The sequence below is a fragment of the Coregonus clupeaformis genome, chromosome 5 (genome assembly GCF_020615455.1).
Source record: "Coregonus clupeaformis isolate EN_2021a chromosome 5, ASM2061545v1, whole genome shotgun sequence".
Classification (NCBI taxonomy): Eukaryota; Metazoa; Chordata; class Actinopteri; order Salmoniformes; family Salmonidae; genus Coregonus; species Coregonus clupeaformis.
This window is the reverse complement of record NC_059196.1, coordinates 10,224,875-10,241,286: the sequence shown is the minus strand read 5'-3', so window position 1 is coordinate 10,241,286 and position 16,412 is coordinate 10,224,875. Positions and strand designations below refer to the sequence as shown.

The following is a 16,412-nucleotide window of genomic DNA, read 5'->3' as shown; positions in this document are numbered from 1 at the left end:
AAATATAGCCCTGAAATATTTATTCTGGAAATATGAACATCCACAAAAAGGCATCTAACCTAAATTGCACATCTCTAAAAGGCCACAGGCCTCAAGGGGGACTTTAGTCCTTGCGTGCATAATCCTATCCGGCAAGACAGGCAGGGCAGAAGGGCAGAGCAGCTAAGGTACCAGACAGGATTGAGTCCTCGTGTGCCTCTGGCCGTAATAGAGGGAAAGCTGATAGCCAGTGTCATTTTAGAGAAACATGGAGGCCAGGAGGGTGCCTGCTCTGGTGCAAGTAAGGGGCTTAGGTGTTGCCCCGTGAGGAGAATGCACAAGGACACAAAAGCAGTCTTGGGCCGCCCCATGGAACAACCCAGGTGTGGCGAAGGACCCTCTAACTCAGCTGGTGCAGGGCTGCTGGGGCCCATCCATTGGTGCTGAGTACGATGCCAGATGCTAGCCATGGCTGGAGGTGGAAGCTCGCCTACTCTCACCAACCTCATGTAGCACTAACTCCAAAAAGTTTTGGGACACTGTAAAGTCCATGGAGAATAAGAGCACCTCCTCCCAGCTGCCCACTGCACTGAGGCTAGGAAACACTGTCACCACTGATAAATCTATGATAATCGAGAATTTCAATAAGCATTTTACTACGGCTGGCCATGCTTTCCACCTGGCTACCCCTACCCCGGCCACCAGCTCTGCACCCTCCGCTGCAACTTTCCCATGCCCCACCCCGCTTCTCCTTCACCCAAATTCAGATAGCTGATGTCCTGAAAGAGCTGCTAAATCTGGACCCCTACAAATCAGCTAGGCTAGACAATCTGGACCCTTTCTTTCTCAAATTAGCCGCCGAAATTGTCGCAACCCCTATTACTAGCCTGTTCAACCTCTCTTTCGTATCGTCTGAGATCCCCAGAGATTGGAAAGCTGCGGCGGTCATCCCCCTCTTCAAAGGGGGTGACACTCTAGATCCAAACTGTTACAGACCTATATCCATCCTGCCCTGCCTTTCGAAAGTATTTGAAAGCCAAGTTAACAAACAGATCACCGACCATTTCGAATCCCACCATACCTTCTCAGCTTTGCAATCTGGTTTCCGAGCTGGTCATGGGTGCACCTCAGCCACGCTCAAGGTCCTAAATGATATAATATCCGTGATCGATAAAAGACAGTACTGTGCAGCCGTCTTCATCGACCTGGCCAAGGCTTTTGACTCTGTCAATCACCGCATTCTTATTGGCAGACTAAATAGCCTTGGTTTCTCAAATGACTGCCTTGCCTGGTTCACCAACTACTTCTCAGATAGAGTTCAATGTGTCAAATCGGAGGGCCTGTTGTCTGGGCCTCTGGCAGTCTCTAAGGGGGTGCCACAGGGTTCAATTCTCGGGCCGACTCTATTATCTGTGTATATCAATGATGTCGCTCTTGCTGCTGGTGACTCTCAGATCCACCTCTACGCAGACGACACCATTTTGTATACATCTGGCCCTTCATTGGACACTGTGTTAACAAACCTCCAAACGAGCTTCAATGCCATACAACACTCCTTCCGTGGCCTCCAACTGGTCTTTAACGCTAGTAAAACTAAATGCATGCTCTTCAATCGAACGCTGCTTTCAACCCTGTTAGAATGACTACTCTCGGCGGGTCTGACTTAGAATATGTGGACAACTACAAATACCTAGGTGTCTGGTTAGACCATAAACTCTCCTTCCAGACTCACATTAAGCATCTCCAATCCAAAGTTAAATCTAGAATCGGCTTCCTATTTCGCAACAAAGCCTCCTTCACTCATGCTGCTAAACATGCCCTTGTAAAACTGACTATCCTACCGATCCTTGACTTCGGCGATGTCATTTACAAAATAGCTTCCAACACTCTACTCAGCAAATTGGATGTAGTCTGTCACAGTGCCATCCGTTTTGTCACCAAAGCCCCATATACTACCCACCATTGTGACCTGTACACTCTCGTTGGCTGGCCTTCACTACATATTCGTCGCCAAACCCACTGGCTCCAGGTCATCTATAAATCACTTCTAGGCAAATCCCTGCCTTATCTTAGATCATTGGTCACCATAGCAACACCCACCCGTAGTATGCGTTCCAGCAGGTATATCTCACTGGTCATCCCCAAAGCCAACACCTCCTTTGGCCGCCATTCCTTCTAGTTCTCTGCTGCAAATGACTGGAACAAACTGCAAAAATCTCTGAAGCTGGAGACACTTATCTCCCTCACTAACTTTAAGCATCAGCTGTCAGAGCAGCTTACTGATCACTGCACCTGTACACAGCCCATCTGTAATTATCCCACCCAACTACCTCATCCCCATATTGTTATTTACATTGTTATTTATTTTGCTCATTTGCACCCCAGTATCTCTATTTGCACATCATCTTCTGCCCATCTATCACTCCAGTGTTAATACTAAATTGTAATTATTTTGCACTATGGCCTATTTATTGCCTTACCTCCATAACTTACTACATTTGCACACACTGTATATAGATTTTCTATTGTGTCATTGACTGTACGTTTTGTTTATTCCATATGTAACTCTGTGTTGTTGTTGTTTTTATCACACTGCTTTGCTTTATCTTGGCCAGGTCGCAGTTGTAAATGAGAACTTGTTCTCAACTGGCTTACCTGGTTAAATAAACGTGAAATTAAAAAATTTCCACTAACAGAATTTATATCTTTATTGGCCAGCAGATGGCGTTACAGGAACTGTCCTTTGTTCATGGTTCAGTTACCTAATCATTCACTCATACCTCTGAAGTCATTGCCAGATGATGAAGCTGCAGCAAAACTCAGTGAGGACCCTTTTGAGATCATTCTACATGCCCTGCTGCTTTGAATGGTAATATGAAGAAAGTGAGATCTGTAGGGTTCATATTCAGTCGGAGGTGCCACATATTGATGAACAGAAATATCTCCCAAAAAATTCCACCTTTGAGGGACAAATGGTTTATGTTTATCATACCTATCCCACACATTTGAGTTGTGTTGATATTGAAAAGGGGGTCGTTCCACCGATGCGGTGCCTTTTTTGCAAAAAAAATAACGTTTGATTTCACCCAATTTTTACATTCTGCATAAAGAGTGCATGTTTAACTTCATAAAAAACACGTTTTCCTATCTCAAGAGGTTAAATAAAAAAGATACTATAGTTAGTTCCTATTCAGTGCCAAATAAAGTAACAGGGTTGACCGTAACAGTGTTGACGATTTCTTCTTAAATCAGCCATAAATCCCTTTGTGACAGGGAAGCTTGTTGTGTGCAACAGGTAGTGGCAATTGAATGCAAGCTTCACAAAAAAAAAGATAATTGTTCAAACATTTCTAGCCTAACTTTTATGGGTAACAGGGTTGACTTGTTATGCTCTAACTGCTCCGTTTTCCACCACAAAACACCAGAAAATGGCCAAAAAGAGTATAACATGTCTTTAAATAGAACCATGAGGAAACCTGTAGGAAAATGTGTCATTTTAACATCACTAGTTTCAACCGCTCCAAAGCTAATTTCTGACAAGAACAGAAACTGCAGGTTTCCAACAGCTGCTGGTCTCTGGTTGCTGAAAATAGACCTAGAGGAACTGGCAGAAACATTGAAACCACCCTCTGTGATTTTAACCTTGACCCCCAGTTCATGGATTCAAAGATGCAGGGGCGTACATACAGGCACCCATGAGACACCATGTGGACAAACTCACACTCGAGTACCATTGGACTGAACACACAATAGGATACATCACCATAAATGGAATGTGTAATATACAGTTGAAGTCAGAAGTTTACATAGACTTAGGTTGGAGTCATGGGGACAAAGATTGTACTTTTTGGACTCCCGAGTGGCGCAGTGGTCTAAGGCACTGCATCGCAGTGCTAGCTGTGCCACTAGAGATCCTGGTTTGAATCCAGGCTCTGTTGTAGCCGGCCGCGACCGGGAGACCCATTGGGCGGCGCACAATTGGCCCAGTGTCGTCCAGGGTAGGGGAGGGAATGGCCAGCAGGGACATAGCTCAGTTGGTAGAGCATGGCGTTTGCAACGCCAGGGTTGTAGGTTAGATTCCCACGGGGGGGCAGTATGAAAAAAATTATAATTATGCACTCAAGTCGCTCTGGATAAGAGAGTCTGCTAAATGACTAAAAATGTAAATGTAAAATGTATTGGAGTGGCCATCACAAAGCCCTGACCTCAATCCTATAGAACATTTGTGGGCAGAACTGAAAAAGCGTGTGCGAGCAAGGAGGCCTACAAACCTGACTCAGTTACACCAGCTCTGTCAGGAGGAACGGGCCAAAATTCACCCAACTTATTGTGGGAAGCTTGTGGAAGGCTACCTGAAACGTTTGACCCAAGTTAAACAATTTAAAGGCAATGCTACCAAATACTAATTGAGTGTATGTAAACTTCTGACCCACTGGGAATGTGATGAAAGAAATAAAAGACATTCTTAAAATAAAGTGGTGATCCTAACTGACCTAAGACAGGGAATTTTTACTAGGATTAAATGTCAGGAATTGTGAAAAACTGAGTTTAAATGTATTTGGCTAAGGTGTATGTAAACTTCCAACTTCAACTGTATACCCTGCATTAGTATGATAGCAAAATCAATGATTGATGAATGAGGAACTTGAAACTTTGTACAATGAGGAACTTTGACCTTTGCTGTATGTTTGGTTGATGGGTGGGTTATGGAGTCATCCTGAGTCGCACAGGAGGTGTGAAGAGGTCTCTACAATGGAGTGATTTTGTGTATGTGTGTGTGTGCGTGCGTGTGTTGGGTAGAAACTCTACTTCCTACATTTCCTCGTGGCCAGGATGGGGACGGGAAGCCCATGGTCATTTCCACCCTTTAGCCCGTCTGAGAAGGGCAAAGGTCACATTCATCACAGCCATAAGCCGTCTCTCTCTAACTGCTGTGACCTCTCGCTCACTTTCTCTCTCTCAAAACATACACACACATATAAATCACATATTCATTCTCACTGTATTGTGAACCCACTTACAGTATCTCTTGCTCTCTAACATAAACGTACAGGGACACACACACTAACAAAGTCCCTCACAGGCAATTAAATCATTTTGGGATATCAAAGCCGGTCAGGTGTTTTATCCTTCGTTTTTCCTGGCACAATTACAATCTCTCTGCGTGTGCATGTGTGTTTGTGTTAGATTTGAGTGATTGCTGTTGGGTTGTGGATGTGTGTGTTGTGTGACCTGGTGACACAGTTATGGTGGCTTAGAGCCATGCTCTCCACTATGGAATATCCTCTCTGGCCTCCCAGTGCTGGTGGAACAGGATGGCACTACTAGCCATAGAACTGCATTACCCATTCAACGACTTTGAAAATGTCTTTCCTTCCTACCTCCCTTGATGAACTCACTGATCTACCATGACAGGATTGTTGAAAGCTATCTATTCACCTATTCATTTGTCTTGGATCTGGGACATACAAATAACTCTGCGACACAAACATGGATTAGGAAGGTAAATGCACTTTAATTACAAACCACACCTGCTGGCAGCCCCAGACGAATGGAAGGAGAGAGAGGACAAATAGAGCAAAGTAAAACGGCAACATTCAGAGACAAACCACAGTACAAAAAACACAATATCAATATGTACAACATATATACAACAGAGCTATTTTACACACAGGAATAAAAAACATCTTGCATCTTTGACAACCGCAGTGTGTTACAGAGACCGCACAGGCAACAGTGTTATGTTTTAACTCAGTTCTCTCATGGTTCAAATGGATTGGGGTCAGGCTCTCCTCTCTTTTCTAACCTTTCCCTCTTTTTTATCTAAAGGTTGCATTTATTGATTATTTTTTTCTCTCTCTCTCCTGGCAACAGGCATGAAGGTCTGTAATGCTTATCACACACACACCTCACACATACACACATCTCGCACTGACACATATACCACAGTTTATCCTTCAATAATTAATGTGGAAATGGACTAATTGGAATTAAAACCACTTTTCCCTTCCCTCCCATCCCCTGTTGGTTGCTGCCCAGCCCAGGAGGCCACAGTGTAGGGCTGCAGTCCCTGTAGAAGTCCAGTTACAGACATCAGTGACAGGCCATCCAGGTCTTCCAGGGCAACCAGGGCAGTGGGGAGCCTACAGAGGGACATTAACACCTGGGGAATGGCTCAAAGGGCTCCTCACAGTTGTTCCCGTCTACATGAGTCCCCATTCAACACAGAGACACTCAGACACAGGCCAGACCTTAACTCAAGGCCAACCCTTATAAGATTAGCTCCAGGGTCAGCAGGTCAGAAGGGCATGATGTCACAAGTCAGAGGTCAAAGTTCACTGCCTTGCTGTTTCTTGATGTTGGCGAGGTCGGTCCCCAAAATAGATCTGCTTAGCTAACTCGTAGGCCCAGCATTCTACACCAATAATATATGCCATTTAACAGATGACAATCTCAGCTCACAAAAGATGAGGAGTCAACTCAGAGAGGGATGGGTCGGGGTGAGATCATCACCACAGGAACCTATGCAGCATGGCACGGCGCCGGGGTCCAGGGCCAGGGCCCGGTCAGAGAGAAGTGGGCGCAAAATTATAAAAGCCTCTGACAAGTTCAAAGGTCCAAAGGTCACACCTCCAGTTCCTGGTTGTCTGAGTAGTGGAAGCGGTTGAGCTTCTCCCTCTCCAGGTTGGAGATGTCCTGTTTGGGGGCGTGGTTTGAGGGTTTGAGTGCAGGGGAGGGGTGTGAGGGGGCCGGGGAGGGGGGCAGAGTGAGCTCGATCTCTTCGCAGCAGTGCGGTACAGGGACAGGGACAGGGGTGTGGGTGGTGGTGTTGGGGGTGAGAGGGGGCAGGAGGGACACAGGGTGGTCTAGGTTTCGGATGAGGGTGATGAACTCCCTCTGGTTGTTGATGCCCTCCTCCTGGGACCCGCTCTGTGTCTTTTTCCGTCGTCGGTGGAGACAGGAGAGGAAGATGGCACAGGCTGCGCAGCCGCACGCCATTACTAACGCTGACACACCCACCAACACCATGTAGAGATTGACCCCTCCACGAGCTGGGTCTAACATGGCACCTAGTGAGAGAGAAAGAGAAATAAAGAGAGAGAGAGAGAGAGAGAGAGAGAGAGGGAGATATGTTAGTTAGTTAACAAACACACCTGTACACACACATCATGTATTCCCACTACGCCTCACCTGGACAGTGTTGTCCATGACAGGGGTCCTTAAGGCTCGTGCACTCATTACCATAGTAACCCTCAGGGCAGGCACACATGTACCCCCCCTCTGTGCTCTGACAGGGCACCCCCTGCTGGCATGGGTTGGGATTGCACAGATCCACCCCAACCTGGAAAATATGAACAATAACAAATGATGTGAGGAGGATACAGAAAACCAATGGGAAGATGATGAATCTGAGAATGGAGTCTGACCTCGCAGTACGTCCCTGAGTAGCCCATGGGACAGCTACACAGCTCCGCCCTGCCCTCCTTGTCCACACACTGGCCTCCGTGCTGACAGGGGGTGCTATCACAGGGACTGGGGCCAGTCTGGCAGTGCTTCCCAGAGAAACCAGGCACACACAGGCAGCGTGAGCCTGACACAGAGTCCTCACAGTGACCTCCGTTTAGACATAACCCCTGGCAGCTGCTGTTCCCTACAGAACAGAGAGACATATAGATCAGCACACTCAATCACACACACACACACACACACACACACACACACACACACACACACACACACACACACACACACACACACACACACACACACACACACACACACACACACACACACACACACACTCAGGACCATCTTTCTCCATCCTTGACCTCATACTCACTGATGTCACAGTTAGGTCCCGCCCAGCCTGGCAGGCAATCGCACAGGTATCCACCAATCAGATTACGGCAGGAGCGGGCATGGACACACACACCCATCTCACACTCGTTGGAGTCTGTAGAGAGAAATGGGAAGTAGAGAGAGAGAACACATCAATAAAATCACTGGTGGGGTCTCAGGACAATCTTTAAGCTTAGCCAATTTAAAGCAGCAGTCCTTTTGTAAGAGAGCAATAAACCTTTAAAAAGAGCATTAACAAACATTCTATACAGCAATGACAATGGCTGTGGTAACTGAAATGTTAGCCCAATAAAGTTAAATTAAATTGTGTGTGTGTGTGTGTACGTGCGTGTGTGTCTCTGTGTGTGTGTCTCTTTGTGTGTGTCTCTTTGTGTGTGTGTCTGTGTGTGTGTCTCTGTGTGTGTGTCTCTGTGTGTGTGTCTCTGTGTGTGTGTCTCTGTGTGTGTCTGTGTGTGATACGAGACCCCAGGGAGCTGAACCACTTTCAGTGTGGCTATAGAAGCAAGCGTGTCTCTGTCACCTTCTCTACCAGACTCCAGAGTGTTGGAGCTGAGAGAAACCCCTCAGGGTGGTCTCTGATCGCAGGGGGAAGAATGAGGGTGTGACACCATCAATTAGGAGACAGGAAGCAGTCAGGTAATAGAAACCCTGCTGCTGTCAGTCCCATAAGGATTTACCACCAGGGGTGAGAAAGAGCAGAGAGATAGGGAACATTGACCTCTGTAGGAACAGCCTGAAGGCAGGGGATTCTCACTGATGTATTCTCACTGATCCACACAGTGAAGACTGGGAAGGGCTCAGAGACAGAGAGAGAACTATGTAAAGTATATTCTCTGTGTGTGTACTGAGTCTTTTCCCAGATGGAGGGTCAGGATTTTTGGAAACCTGTCCTGTGGGTCGGAGCTAAAGCCTGGGCTGTGGTGTGTGTGTGTGTGTTGAGTGCAAACAAGTGAATGTGAGCAATGTACTGTGAGCTATGAAGTGGAACTGTAGGGGATTATCAGGTGTCAGTGTGACATATCACTACAACACAGAGGGATATAAGAGAACTGTCATCCCGAACTATGTCTCCACGGACCCTATGAGCCCAGAGCCTGTGTGTGTGTGTGTTTGTGTGTGTTTAAGTGTGTGTGTGTGTGTGTGTGTGTGTGTGTGTGTGCGTGCGTGCGTTTAACTTGATTCGATACAATACCCCCTACTGAAGTATCATCTGTCATTAGAACTAATATGTATCAGGGCTTTGGGGAATTTCTTCTCAATATGAGAGTACTTGGGCCTAATGGACACAGTGTAACATTGTACGCATACTGAGTTTGATCTGGTGGCTGGATTCTCTAGCTTGAAGTGCTTTGTGTGGATATACTACATATCTATACAGAAGAGATTTCTCTTGTAGACTACTAGTGTTCCATAGCGTCCATCTTACTGACCTAGTTGGCAGGTTCTGCCAGTCCAGCCAGGGGGGCAGATGCACTGGAACACCTCTGGAGACTCCTGGCACGTTGCCCCGCGCCCACACGGGTTTGAGTCACATTGCCGCACCACTAAAATTAACCAATTAATCAATAAAATTAGTTGATTATACAGCCAACAATAAAATAACCAGTGACTTACACTTCACTGAGGAGCGATAAACATGAATCAACCAAACAATCAACCAATTTATCAACCAACCAATTGTCAAGTTTGTGTGTTCAATGTGATTCTTACTTACCCTTATTATTTAGAAATGTTTTTCCTATTATTGCTTGTTTTATGTGGTTGTTTCAGCTTTCTTATTTGCACGCATAATGAGTCGTTCTAGATTAGAGTATCTGCTAAAAATGACTAGAATATAAATGTACAAATGTAAATGTGTGTGCAGTTGTAAGTACTGTATGTGTGTTAGCGATGCATGTGTATAATATCATAATAAAATGCCATTTAGCAGACGCTTTTATCCAAAGCCACTTACAGTCATGTGTGCATACATTTTTATGTATGGGTGGTCCCGGGGATCGAACCCACTACCCTGGCGTATGGTGTATGTGTGAGTGTGTGTGTTCCTAGTTGTTCTGTTGGTATGCGGATGTTCCTGCGGGCTGTGTTTTCGTTCCCTACTCTCTTGCTCTGGTCCCTGAGCAAACACAGATAAATGAAATAATCTGCTGCACATTGTTCACACCTCGCCGGATCTCCTAAACTCACTTTCCCATCCAGAGATAGAGGGATAGGGAGAGAGATAGGGAGAGAGATAGGGAGAGAGATAGGGAGAGAGGAGGGAGCAGCCACGCCTCGTTCCACTACTCTGGAGAGGAATTCAAAACTATATAGAGAGAGAATGGAGGAATAAAAAAAAACAGAGAGAGAGAGAGAATGGGTAGAAAGAACAGGCTGGGAAGGAGGAAGTGAGAGAGAGAGAGAGAGAGAGAGAGAGAGAGAGAGAGAGCATCAGTGAGAAAGGGAGAGGTAGGTAGGGTGAACCCATAGGCTAACATGGCATATTTGTACAGTAAGGTGGTCATCGTTTTTCCATGCACAGCCACTGTACATCTCTCATCTGTCAGCCCCTCTCTCATAACCTTTCCCATTTACCTAACCCTACAGTCATACCAGTTTCCATGATCCTGACCCCAGCCCTGCACAATAACCCATTCAAAGCCACCACAGCCCAGGGAGAGACTCAATAACAAACAAAGTACCCTCTAATTAATGTTCAATATATAAATCACGTCTAAAAACAGAGCTGTGTTGTGGTTCCCGACATCCATGCCCTAAAACCCGAACCGACAGTGTGTCCCCCAGAGTGTGTGTGTGTGTGACTTCATGCTCCCACCCAGTGACAAACAGTAGATAGACAGTTCAACTGTCTGCCATGTTGTCAACAAACGCTCCATGATTAATAACATTCTAATTGGTATCACTACTACAATGTAATTGCCTTGAGAATTTTCGTTTCAACATGGTGTCCATTGAAAGCGAGAGAGAGACAGAGAGAGAAGAGAGAGAGAGAGAGAGAGAGAGAGAGAGAGAGAGAGAGAGAGAGAGAGAGAGAGAGAGAGAGAGAGAGAGAGAGAGAGAGAGAGAGAGAGAGAGAGAGGGAGAGGGAGAGAGAGAGAGAGAGAGAAGCAGAGAAAGAGACAGACAGACTAAATTGCCTTCTTTCTTTGAGCACAGCCAGACTCTCATACTTTCCCACACACTTTAAAGGAAAATAAGCAGTGATACAGACAGGGATAGAGAAGGAGGGAGGGAGGGAGGGAGGGAGGGAGGGAGGGGGAGGGAGGAGGGGGAGGGAGGGAGGGAGGGAGGGAGGGAGGGAGGGAGGGAGGGAGGGAGGGAGGAGGGAGGGAGGGAGGGAGGGGGGAGGGAGGGAGGGAGGGAGGGAGGGAGGGAGGGAGAGAGAGGGAGGGAGGGAGGGAGGGAGGGAGGGAGGGAGGGAGGGAGGGAGGGAGGAGGGAGGGAGGGAGGGGGAGGGAGGAGGGGAGGGAGGGAGGGAGGGAGGGAGGGAGAGAGAGAGAGGGAGGGAGGTTGGGAGGGAGGGAGGGAGGGAGGGAGGAGGGGAGGGAGGGAGGGAGGGAGGGAGGGAGGGAGGGAGGGAGAGAGAGGGAGGGAGGTTGGGAGGGAGGGAGGGAGGGACATAGAGTACATGTGGACCCCTCCCCCCTTCCCGTTTGTGACCCGGGGCTATGGTTCCCCTCTGTCCTGACTGAGGGAGGGAGAGCACCTGTGACACAGTCACCATAGTAAACAAAAATGGGGGTGAAGAGACAAAGTGGAACACTGCATGTTTATACAGATATCTCTTAGAATCCAGACGTAAAATGTATGCACGCATGACTGTAAGTCGCTTTGGATGAAAGCATCTTCTAAACTGCAAATATTATATTATTATTATTATATATTATTATTATATTATCTTACGCTGTGTGTCTGCTTCACACACTCACACAAGAGAGATCACTAGATCTTTGAATCAGAGGCAGGACCAGACTAACACTGTAATCCACCTAAACATTTGTGACCTCAATGCCCCCCGTAATGGTGAAGTGGAACATTCTCCAAGCTGTGTGGGCCCCTGTTAACTTGTGGGAATAAGGGGGAAGGCAGACAGGGGTGATTGGTATTCTAACTAAAGATCAAGCACTCATCTTACCTTAAATGCTTAAGCCTGTTAGCTAATTGGCTTAGCGAGAATCTCCGGCAAAGGTCAAATTATATCTCCATAGCCCTCATATACCCCAAACACACCCCATGTTAACCTGCGCAGCTTAGCAAGCTCTACCTGTTTTGAAGGGACACGGACAGGGACACACACATACTAGACTCACAGAATGGGTTATGGGTGCCGTGACTGTGCTGATTGCTTTTTGTGGGCTACTTATGTGAGTCACACACTTACACACTCAGGGAAGAACACTCTCTCTTTCTCTGACACACATAACAACTGGGGGGCATGGACGACTCCATGTTGTTAATGTGTTTGTGGTGTAATGAATTATATCTGTATCTGATTACTGTGTTGTTTGTGTTCTGTGTAAATTAGTCTCATCCTGGACACTGATTAGAATCTGGGCATTGGCTCTGCTCCAATCACAACAAATCACAGGTAATCTCAGCCATCCTAATTGGTGCTAATTACCATCTGCGCAAGTGTGTCCGGTCCAGTTGTTCGCACAGACACAGCTGAAACCTGACGGGTCCTCCGCACAGGTGGCCCCGTTCACACAGGGGGAGGAGAGACACGCATGCTCCACTGAGGACGGCAGGAGAGAGAGAGAAGTCAAACTCAGAGCAAGGCAAATTCAATCATGAATCTGGTCACTAACTGCCCATGTGCTAGAAGTTCATTCATGCTGATACTATTCTCAAAATGATATGCAGAAATACTGCAGAAGTAATGAACTCACCGATATCACAGTTGCGCCCGCGGAAGCCCTCTTGGCACTCACACTGGTACTCATTAGGCTCTGTGTTGGAACAGGTGCCCCCATTCTTACAGGGCTGGTGGGTACCGCAGTGGTTCAGATCTGAGAGATAAAGGGAGATTGAGGAGGAGAGGGAGACAGCAAGAAAGAGTGAGAATGGGTAGAGTGGAGGGGGAGAGAGGGGTAGGAAGAGAATGAGGGATGGAGAGATAACAAGAAAGAGAAAAGGGAAGAGAAAGAGAGAAGACACACACACACACACACACACGCCAGAGTGAGTAAGTGAGTGAATCCAGGTCGGTGTGGTGTGGTACAGGAGAGTAGCTGCCTGCCTGGGGCCTGGGTGTGGGCCCTGTGCATGAAGGAGGGCAGCCAGATTAAAGCCCTACTTTCTAATGATCTCTCTCTCCGCTGTGTTCAGCTCTCTTTGTGACTGAGCCTCTTTACAGATGACCTGAATGGAGGGACAGGAAGAGGCTCAAGACCCCACCTAGCTAAGCAGGACTCAGCCCAGCCCAGCTCACATTCACTTTACCCAAGGCTATCGCCTTTCCCCTCACAATGCTCTGCTGCTGGCCCCTCGTGTGGCTCCCAGGGGCTCCCACACTGGGGCACAGGGCGGGGGAGGGCAACGTTGGGGAAATGTTTGTACAATGTTTTGGTAATGTTGTGGGAAGGGTTTTAGGGTTATTGTAGTTACTAGAGTGCCCAGAGGGAGTTGTCTTATCCTATATAGGTGATCAGGGGGCTGTGCCTGGGCAAGGATGTGAACCACACCAGTCCACACTCACTCACTCACTCACTCACTCACTCACTCACTCACAGACACGAAAACAGACTGATGCACAAGCACTCTCAAAGCATGACTTATTGTGATCGATAGTCTACTCTTCTTGATACAGAAGTTAGTGCTACACAAACACAAAACCCACCTTTGTCACACAGCAGGCCTCCCCAGTTGACGTCACACACACACTGCCAGGGTTCAATGCAGCTCCCATAGACGCAGCCTGGGAACGTCACACACTGGTCACACAGAGCACCCTGATAGCCATAGTGACACCTACAAACACAGAGGGAGAGGGGGTGTATGTTTAGCAGGCTTTATACAGGTAAGATACAGGGAAGTCTATGAGAACAAATGTTATTTCAAACAGCAGGGAGGAGCAGACTCACTTGCATTCTCCAGGCACAGTGCAGGAGCCGTGGATCTGGTGACACCCCTGTCTGCACACCGCTGTAACACAACACACAACATTACATCACCGTCTGTCGGGTCAGAGACAGTCCAGACGCCACTCAACACAGTACAAAACAACCCTGTCATCAAAGAAACACAACACACATAACCACAACAGTACACAGCATCATAACCACAACAGTACATGAATGGCGCCGGAAGAGATGGCTGCCGTTTTACGGGCTCCTAACCAATTGTGCTATTGTGTGTGTTATTTCGCATTATTTGTAACTTATTTTGTACATAATGTTTCTGCCACCGTCTCTTATGACCGAAAAGAGCTTCTGGATATCAGGACAGCGATTACTCACCTCGTACTGGACGAGAATTTTTCTTTAACGAGTCAGACGCGAAGGATTTTGTACATATTACCTCAATTACCTCGACTAACCTGTGCCCCCGCACATTGACTCTGTACTGGTACCCCCTGTATATAGCCTCCCTACTGTTATTTTTAAAAATCTATTTTTCACTTAACACTTATTTTTCTTAAAACTGCATTGTTGGTTAAGGGCTTGTAAGTAAGCATTTCACTGTAAGGTCTACACCTATTGTATTCAGCGCATGTGACGAATAACATTTGATCATTGACGTCAGGTGGGGTAGTTCCATTTATGATAATGTTCAGTGCTCTCCACACTCTACACCCCCTATGTCTCTCTGGGGACAAACTCACTAATGTCTGTCAACAAATGATGTCACTTCCTGTATCCCTCCAATCCAATCAGCACTGTGCTAAGGAGGAAGTGAGATGGGCCAGAGGAGGGCGGTAGTGGGAGGGCCACAGGATGTCATTACTCCAGGCTCATATCCTCCATAGTTTCCGCCATCATTTCCTTGATTTAGTCTCACCTCAGCAAGATTGCTGCTTCAGGTCAGAGATCAGAGTGTGAGGTCACCTTAATCATGGAGATAATGTGACTTTAAATAAACTGTCAGGACATTTTAGGGGTTAATGGGATTTTACAGGCTTGATGGCTATTACCTTGGTTATTACCTTGGCATAACGTACTAACAATAGGAATTGACATACAGAGTCATGAGTCACGAGCAAGGAGGAACCATCCCTTGGATTCCATCCAATAATTTGTGCTGACCCCAATATGTCTGTAGTCTATAACACAACTCCAAGTCCAACAGATGAAAACCCTAATGCAGGCTAAGCCCGAAACACGTTGATTTCATCAATAAAGAAGCATTTTCTATGAACTTCCACTGTCCTCTAAGAGTTGCTGAATTTCGTCTTCACTACTGTGAGTCCAACAGAATATCAGACAGAAAACAAACCCTTCTCCACCACCAGGTAGCCCTCACTCACCTTCTCGACATTCCGGTCCGGTCCAGCCTTCCTTGCAGACCTTGATGCCGCTGAGGTCACAGCCAAAGTGTCCGAAGAAGTCGTCCCGGGGACGGCAGAACTTGTTGCAGAAGGGGCCGTAGTAGTTGGAGTCACACCGGTACCGTAGGCGGTACTCCAGGCTGAGCGTGCTTCCGTGGTGACGGTAGGTCTGCCACTGCTCGCCAGGATTCAACATGGAGGACAGGAGGACACGCTCGATCAGACCAGCCTGACCTGAAGGAGAGAGAGACAGCGACAGAGATAGAAAGAGACAGAGAGAGAGAGGGAGAGAGACACAGAGATAGCGAGAGATTTAGATTTGCCCTGAGAGAGAGAGACAGTAGAGAAGAAACAGCATTTTGGGAAAGAGAGAAGCTTAAGGCCACAGGGTTGGCTGCCCTGAAAGAGAGAGAATGAAAAGGGCCAGAGGCTCACACCACCCTGGTGGTGACATGTTGTGAGAGCTACTGATGAGGAGGAGAGGACAGGGTTAAGTCAGAGGTGGTAAACAGGGGACAGGGTGAGGGTGCAGAGGGTACTGAGGGTAGAGAGGGCACATATTGGTAGGAGGGGGACAGAGTTTGGGTGGTGACATGGTAAAAGAGACCCCGGGGGGATTTACCAGAGGGGCTGTCATCTCCACCTCAGTTATAATCCCCCCTGACAGGGTATTAGCCCACACAAAGCACTGTGTGTGTGTGTGTGTGTGAGAGGGAGAGAGAATGTGTGTGTGTGTGTGTGTGTGTGTGTGTGTGTGTGTGTGTGTGTTTGTGTGTGTGTGTGTGTGTGAGTGAGAGGGAGAGAGAATGTGTGTGTGTGTGTTTGTGTTTGTGTGTGTGTGTGTGTGTGTGTGTGTGTGTGTGTGTGTGTGTGTGTGTGAGTGAGAGGGAGAGAGAATGTGTGTGTGTGTGTGTGTGTGTGTGTGTGTGTGTGTGTGTGTGTGTGTGTGTGTGTGTGTGTGTGTGTGTGTGTGTGTGTGTGTGTGTGTGTGTGTGTGTGTGTGTGTGTGTGAGTGAGAGGGAGAGAGAATGTGTGTGTGTGTGTGTGTGTGTGCGTGCGGCGAGGGAGAGAGAATGTGTGCATATGA

General features: G+C 47.3%; 1 pseudogene; it reads right to left on the bottom strand.

The window, feature by feature from the left end:
• Nucleotides 1-5,472: 5,472 nt before the first annotated feature.
• LOC121560571 overlaps nucleotides 5,473-16,412 on the bottom strand; it is a 62,221-nt pseudogene continuing 51,281 nt past the window's right edge.